The sequence below is a fragment of the Rutidosis leptorrhynchoides genome, chromosome 1 (assembly GCF_046630445.1).
Source record: "Rutidosis leptorrhynchoides isolate AG116_Rl617_1_P2 chromosome 1, CSIRO_AGI_Rlap_v1, whole genome shotgun sequence".
NCBI lineage: Eukaryota > Viridiplantae > Streptophyta > Magnoliopsida > Asterales > Asteraceae > Rutidosis > Rutidosis leptorrhynchoides.
The window spans coordinates 629,334,163-629,342,878 of NC_092333.1; the positions used below are offsets into that span (position 1 = coordinate 629,334,163).

At 31.6% G+C, this 8,716-nt stretch overlaps 1 long non-coding RNA gene across 3 annotated transcripts; it reads right to left on the minus strand.

The window, feature by feature from the left end:
* Window positions 1-346: 346 nt before the first annotated feature.
* On the minus strand, window positions 347-8,424 carry LOC139886235 (uncharacterized). Of its 3 annotated transcripts, none has more exons than XR_011772377.1 (3): window positions 6,165-8,424; window positions 4,157-4,315; window positions 347-554 (listed from the first exon to the last, which is right to left on the minus strand). It is a non-coding gene; the product is annotated as an uncharacterized lncRNA (long non-coding RNA). The 3 variants fall into 3 exon arrangements; XR_011772396.1 differs by having other exon boundaries at window positions 4,153-4,315; XR_011772367.1 differs by lacking the exon at window positions 347-554 and having other exon boundaries at window positions 4,044-4,315.
* Between the last annotated feature and the right edge of the window lie 292 nt (window positions 8,425-8,716).

Here is an 8,716-nt window from a genome sequence, read left to right on the forward strand (position 1 = left end):
TCCAAACTCGTCATTGAGCTTAATTCGATAAGCCTTTGCCTTCTAGTAAATCCCAATTATCTAAAATGATTGTTGATAACACTAAAATCACCAACAATACATTGTGAACGGATACAACGACGGTTGCCTCTTGAGCATGCGCCGATTGTTTTGCTTTCTTATTTGTCGGCTAAACATAAATTAGAAAATAGTGCGATTGTGTGTTCACGATGAAATGTCCCGTTCATATTGATTATAAACGTTCCATATTAATTGATTTCGTCGCGAGGTTTTGACCTCTATATGAGACGTTTTTCAAAGACTGCATTCATTTTTAAAACAACCATAACCTTTATTTTATCTATAAAGGTTTAAAAATCATTACGTAGATTATCAAATAATGATAATCTAAAATATACCGTTTACACACGACCATTACATAATGGTTTACAATAAGAATATATTACATCAAAAATAAGTTTCTTGAATGCAGTTTTTACATAATATCATACAAGCATGGACTCCAAATCTTGTCCTTATTTTAGTATGCAACAGCGGAAGCTCTTAATAATCACCTGAGAATAAACATGCTTAAAATGTCAACAAAAATGTTGGTGAGTTATAGGTTTAACCTATATATTATCAAATCATAATAATAGACCACAAGATTTCATATTTCAATATACATCACATACATAGAGATAAAATTCATTCATATGGTGAACACCTGGTAACCGACATTAACAAGATGCATATAAGAATATCCCCTATCATTCCCGGAAATCCTTCGAACATGATAAAAACGAATTCGAAGTACTAAAGCATCCGGTACTTTGGATGGGGTTCGTTAGGCCCAATAGATTTATCTTTAGGATTCGCGTCAATTAGTAGATCGGTTTACTAATTCTTAGGCTACCAAGCAAAAGGGACATATTCGGCTTCGATCATTCACCCATATAATGTAGTTTTATTTACTAGTGTCTATTTCGTAAAACATTTATAAAACTGCATGTATTCTCATCCCAAAATATTAGATTTTAAAAGTGGGACTATAACTCACTTTCACAGATTTTTACTTCGTCGGGAAGTAAGACTTGGCCACTGGTCGATTCACGAACCTATAATAAATATGTACATATATATCAAAGTATGTTCAAAATATATTTACAACATTTTTAATACGTTTTAATGTTTTAAGTTTATTAAGTCAGCTGTCCTCGTTAGTAATCTACAACTAGTTGTCCACAATTTGATGTACAGAAGTAAATCGATATATATATATATATCATGAATCAATCCACGACCCAGTGTATACACGTCTCAGGCTAGATCACAACTCAAAGTATATATATTTTTGGAATCAACCTCAACCCTGTATAGCTAACTCCAACATTACTGCATATAGAGTGTCTATGGTTGTTCCAAATAATATATATACATGGGTCGATATGATATGTCAAAACATTTGCATACGTGTCTATGGTATCCCAAGATTACATAATATATTAGAATACATGTATAATACAATATAATTTAGCTAGGATATGATTGATATAGATTTGTTACCAATTTTCACGTAGCTACAACAAGCAAAAATAACCAATCTTGTTTTACCCATAACTTCTTCGTTTTAAATCCGTTTTGAGTGAATCCAATTGCTATGGTTTCATATTGAACTTAAGTTTATGAATCTAAACAGAAAAAGTATAAGTTTATAGTCGGAATTACAGGTTACAAGTCATTTTTGTAAAGGTAGTCATTTCAGTCGAAAGAACGACGTCTAGATGACCATTTTGGAAAACATACTTCCACTTTGAGTTTAACCATGATTTTTGGATATAGTTTCATGTTCATAAGAAAAATCATTTTCCCAGAAGAACAACTTTTAAATCAAAGTTTATCATAGTTTTTAATTAACTAACCCAAAACAGCCCGCAGTGTTACTACAACGGCGTATATCCGGTTTTACGGTGTTTTTCGTGTTTTTCGGTTTTAAATCATTAAGTTAGCATATAATATAGATATAGAACATATGTTTAGTTGATTTTAAAGGTCAAGTTAGAAGGATTAACTTTTGTTTGCGAACAAGTTTAGAATTAACTAAACTATGTTCTAGTGATTTCAAGTTTAAACCTTCGAATAAGGTATTTTATATATATGAATCGAATGATGTTATGAACATCATTACTACCTTAGGTTTTGTGGATAAACCTAATGGAAATGAGAAAAAATCGATCTAGCTTTGAGTGAAGCAGAATCATGACTACGAAATGATGATTTATAGATCTAGCTTTGATTCTGCTTTGAAAGTTCTTGAAGCAGAATCATGACTACGAGACGATGATTTATAGAAGTAAATGACCAAAACACTCGAAATTTTAAGATACACTTTGAGTGATATAGTTTATTGATAATTTAAGACTATATTTTGACAAAGGTACGTGTCACGAAACGAAAAATGCAAGTTTTCTAAGTGTACGAAAGGACATTCGAAAAAACCGGGACATAAGTCGAGTGACGACGTACGACCTGTCGGAACAAAAATTACAGGTTAACTAGGCACGAGAATTTAATATAATATATAATTAATTAATTTAAATTATATATATTATATATATTATTAATAAATATGTCGACAAACAAAAATACAAAAGAGTGTGAGCTGGAGATGGGTGCCATGCGATCGCATGGCATTTGCCCACATAAACCATGCGATCGCATGGGAACAGAATGGAGGCCTGGTACTATAAATTCGTTCGAAATCAGTTTGTTTTAAACATATATATTCTTCATCTATCCCAATCTCTCTCTATATTATTATTATTATTATTATTATTATTATTATTATTATTATTATTATTATTATTATTATTATTATTATTAATCTTATTATTATTAGTAGTATTGTACATAAAATAATACGACGAGGTCATGAACGTGTCACTTTCAAAATGGTTTTCGAGCGAGATAGAGCTAAGGAAATTATAGGTTATAATTATGGAGGTTATGGGTAATATTCGCAAGTCAAACCTAGTGTTTATCATCTCCGTTACGTCTACATACTTTCCTACAATATTGAATCTCAATATTGATACGTAAGCACTCATATTTTATCTTTTATATATTAATTGTGTATCCATGTCTAGTGCTCGAGTATATATATTTATACATGCTTGTATGCTAAATTTCGTCGTTAAACAGTTATGATGAATCACGAAGTAAATACATATATTACTGATAAAAGGTATATGATATGCATGTTTTTGGAAAGCTGGCGAAAAATCAATAACTTTTCATTTAGATATCGAATAATTTCGATGAATGGATTAAAAGATATGTTCAACTGAATTATGATTGACGTTAATTGAAATTGCTTTTGAATCTGCAATTAAGATTTAAACAACTTGTTTACAAGATTGATAAAATGGATTTTTAAAAATTACCAGCCGAGTAAATGAAATCTTATATAAGGCACGTCTCGTTTTGTTGAACTATTGTCAAAATTGACCTTTTAAACAACTTTGGATAACTTTTGTATGTCGATCTCGAGCATTAGGATTTGTGATACACTATGACCTGACCTAGCATGATAGACATTTATTGACCAACATATGTTCTCTAGGTTGAGATCTACGGTTATTTGGTAATCCGAGTTTCGGTCACAATTTGGTGAACGACTTTATATGCTGCTAAGGTGAGTTTCATTGATCCCTTTTTAATTGCTTTTGCAATATATTTTTGGGCTGAGAATACATGCACTTTATTTTAAACGAAATGGAGACAAGTACATACTAAATTCTACACTGAGTTTGAACCGAAAATCCCTTAGCTTTGGTAACTAGTAACTGCCGGTTATAAGAACTGGTGGGCGCTAATAGTTGTATATGGATCCATAGGGCTTGACATCCCCGTCTGTTCCAGGTATAGAAACCCTATCCTGAACTATAAAACAGACGTATACTATTTGAGTTTAGTACACGTTTGATTGCGTGTATTGTACATGTTGGTTGCATGTATGTTAAAACATGGGTACTTATTATAACGTTAAAGTTTAGTTACCAGGGTGCTCAATTTCGTAGAATATTTTGATAAACGTTTCTGGATGAAACAACTGAAATCTTGTGGTCCACTTTTATATACAGATTATGCGATATATTAAAACTATGAACTCACCAACCTTTGTGTTGACACTTGTTAGCATGTTTATTCTCAGGTTCCCTAGATGTAACACCCCGTCAAAATAGACATTGATGCAAATGTTAACTCTGGTACCAGTGCATGGCTTGACTTCTAAGTATCAGCAAAGTCCTACAGCGGAAGCATAATATTTAAGTACCTGAGACAAAACATGCTTAAAAGTGTCAACCAAAAGGTTGAGTGAAGTTCATAGGTTTATAAATAATAACCAAAGTTTTAGACCACAAGATTTAGTTTCATAAATAACCATACACCGCAATGTACAAAAGCGTTCTATAAGTTGCGGGCACCCGGTAACTAGCCTTAACAAATAATAGTGATTACCCCTGTGTTATAATAATATGTGCACCGAATCAAGTGCGTTCCGTTAACCTCAAAGTGCAACATCCTGGGTGGGGGTGTAAAACCCGATAGATCTACCTTTAGGATTCGCGCCTACCAGTTCATAAACCAATAGTTAAAGTTACCAAGCTAGGGGATTTTTGATTCAAACCCACGTAGAATTAGTTTTAGTACTTGTGTCCATTTCATAAAACAGTCATAAAAGCAAGCATGTGTCTCACCCAAAAAGTTGTAAAATAGTTATGAAATAGTAAAAGTGGGGCTATGAAATTCACCTTAAAGAGTGCACTGAAGATATAACAAGTACATGAATAAAGAAGATCAAAAGTGATCGAGACTCCAACCTAAATAATAAGATAGGTCAGGATATATCTAACTTATGTCAGGTCATTGTATGATAGCCCTAGTGCTTGATGTGGATTTAATAGTACGTGACAATATACTTGATTAAGTATAAGTATTTTGTATTCTTTCTATTTTTAGTAAGTTTTCATTTTTAGAATATTCTATTTTAGGAAAGTTTCTATTTTTAGAAAGTTTCTTTATTTAGAAGGTTTCTTTATTTAGAAAGTCAACTCAAAAACAATTTTCAAAAGTCAACGGTTAAAGTTGAAAGTCATCAAAATTTACAAACAATCTTTAAATTATACTCATTTCAAAATCATATCATAATATTAGTCATGGTAGTTAAATGACTTAGAAAAATTACAAACTCAAAAATATTGTAAAAATGATTAAACTGTCTTCTTTGAGAATTTTTATAAAAATCAGTGGAACCTCACTTGAAAATCGGCCAATGCCAAGTGTTACTTTTTACCACAAAGAGACTACCCAAAACTTTTTAGGATCCAACTCAATTTGAGTAACTCGTGGCAACCGACGCCGTTTTGACATTTTCAATGATTTTATTTCAGCTTTTCAGAAAAATGTACAAGTGCGCTCACGTGACCCACTTTGACAATTTTTAAAACGACGCTCGGGACTCGGTTTGACAAACGAGCATAACCAATAGCTTCTACTTGCTATCAAGATACTACATGATTTATTTGACTATTTTTACTGCATTTAAATGACCATGGTTGTCGACGCGATTTTGATGTTTCAAAGAAATTTCTATCAGCTTTTCAGAAAATACCAAAATGCGACTAAACAGCCAATTTTGGCGATTTTTAGAAAAATCCTAGAATCTCGGTTTGATAAACGGCCTGGGACGAACTCTTAACATTACAGCAAGGAACTAACATGATTTTTTTTCAAAGCTTGAATCGAAGTTAATCAACGGGAAATTCAGTTTCCGTTTCGATACTTATCAAAATTTCCATCCACACTTCTTATAAAAACTAATATTTTTATAAAACTTCAAAAAATCATATAAAATTCAAAAAAAATGCAAACGACATGAATCAAGTGTCCAAACTTATTAATTTTTCAACACGCACGCAACCGTCAACCCAGCTTTCCGAGTTCGGATCGCACGCATCCCGAGGCGACTGTTCTGTCCAAATATTTATTAACCGAAACACAATTTAACAATTTTTAATTCATCCAAACATCACCACAATTAATTTCAAGCACTAGTACAAAACATACATAGATAATAACATCATAAATATTAAGAATTGAAAAAGAGAGGGTTTCATGACTACCTCAAATCAAGAACAAGAAAGATAGATTCGAAGATCGGATCGAGAGGAGCACGGATACGTAACCAACTTGAATGGAGATGATCAAACAAGGATATGAAGAAAAAAAAAAATGATGATGGTAATATGGTTGGGGTTCGGCCGATGCACACAAGAAAAGAGAGAAATTTGTTTTGTGATTATATTTTATGAGATATTATCTCAAAAATTCAAAATATATACCAAGTAAAATATCAAAAAAAGATTTTTGTTGGGATTTGGTGGGCGTATCTGCCGATTTCAATGGGGAAGGGAGTTTTGATTATTTTTTTTATCTTAATTTTATCCGTACATAATTTTGATAGAATCTTAAATAAATTTTAAATAAAAGAATTTAATAAATTTTAAAATAAAAATATTAAAAGTTGTTAAAATGTTGAGGATCACCCCATGTGACCGTCTCATTTTTAATTATTTTGTTTTTTTTTTTACTTATGAATTTACCCGAACGATTAAACGGAAGGCAAAATACCATTACGCGATTAAATTACGCGAGAAGGATAAAAATTCACGAAATAAAATATATAAATATTTTATTATTTCAATCGACATAGGAATGTCATATAATAGAAATTAAATTTGGAAATCGCGATTATATAATCGTTGGTTTGGAACTTAGACGATTTACCGAAATAAAAACCGTTACACAAAGGAATGTACTAATACGTAGTCACACATTAATTTTAATACTTGTAATATTAACTAAAGTTAATTATATAAATAATTTAAACTTTAATTAAGATAATGTATCGTCCACAAAATATTTAGTCAACGTTTAAATATAGTAATAACTTAATAATTACTATATTAAATAAGCATGCAGAAACCCTAAGGGTAAAATAGTCATTTCAAGTATGAAAAAGTGAGGGTTGTCACAGTATCCCCCCGTAAATGGAAATTTCGTCCCGAAATTTAGTTATTGCCATCAGTCGGCGTTTTATTCGTAAATAGGCGAGGATATTTTCATTTCGTTTGGTCTTCACGTTCCCTGGTATACTCGGGGCCTTTGTGTGAATTCCAACGGATAGAATATTGTTCTTTTTCAAGCGTTAAAATCTTATGATTTATAACCTCTACGGGCTCTTCTACGAAGTGCGTTTTATCAATATTGCGGAGGTTATCCAAAAGGAATAACAAGAGTTTCATCTGACGAGGTTTCCTCAAAAGGGATGATGATGCTATAGAAGCATTTCGGTAAATTGATTACGACCATGTAGCTTTATGACTGGTTGTTGTTATAGATGGCACTAAGTTTTAATGCTGAAAGTAATCGTAAGTTTTCAAGAGATGTCTAATAGACGAATTGCGATGTCAGTTGGAGAGTCACTAATCATGCTTATATGCAAAGTAAGCCATAATTACTTATAATGCTCTCAGGATGATGGTCTGAGTGATTAATGAAAGATATCATTAAGTATACCATAATATATGTGAATTTATACTTGGAAGAAATTTTGAAAGCACATTGCAGAAGGTGACTACATGATTATGATATCAATTATATGTCGCAACAGAGGTCGATATCCAACTAGGATAACGTTTAGTTGCAATTCATGAAGGATGAAGGTTTAGAGTAATCACATTGATGTTATAAACGTTGAAGGAAATTCCTTTAGATAGAATAGCGAGGATCAGAGATTTTTAAAATACATTACGTTATAGTCCCGAAAGGAAGATGTACGAAAAGTGTGATTTGTTTAACGAGAGAAACAACTTCGCACAGACGGGCGAGTCCATCTAGGATTATTTTTCACTTATAAGTTTAAGCGAGAATGAGAATTGTTGGTGATAATGGACAGTTTACACCAGGTGAGAAATCTCCGAAATTATTTATTTTTCCATAAAGGTATTGAATCATGGAATCGATGTTTACGAGAGTGTTGCGGTTTAGTAGTGAAGTAATGGGAGCATAAACTCTTCAAATGAGCTTAATGAAATCTTAATCTGTAATTTCAGTTGGGGTAGGAACCAACTCAGTGTCTTTCCTACAAATATGGTGACCACTGAGTGTACCTTAGATACTAATTTTACAGCCCGCATCACCGTTGTTATTTTGTCAACCTTAATAAAGAATAGTTGATGAGAGCATAGAGTTTTGAATGATGAACTTAATGATATGTCTCATAGAGCGAGGGGGAAATTTTGATCAATGCGTGATGTAGAATAATACGAAATTTTTATATATATATAAGCAATAAAAGTTCGAGCCGTTTTGATGTGATAATAATATTGGAACAGAGTTCTTAGTAAAACAAGAGTTATGTACAACGTGTACTATTTTAAGTAAAATGATTTTTTTTTCATTTTTTTTTTTTTTGTAAAAGAATTGATTTGTAAAAGTGAATATATAAATTGATATGTTCTAGTCAAAAACAAGTGAAGGTAAATTTATATATATACATATATATGATTTTTATAATTCGCATAAGTGAAAGTACAATTTTTTTTCAATTTTTCTATAAATTTCGAGAGAATCGAAAGGTAAAATAATGTGTAAGAAATTCTGAAAAAACAGA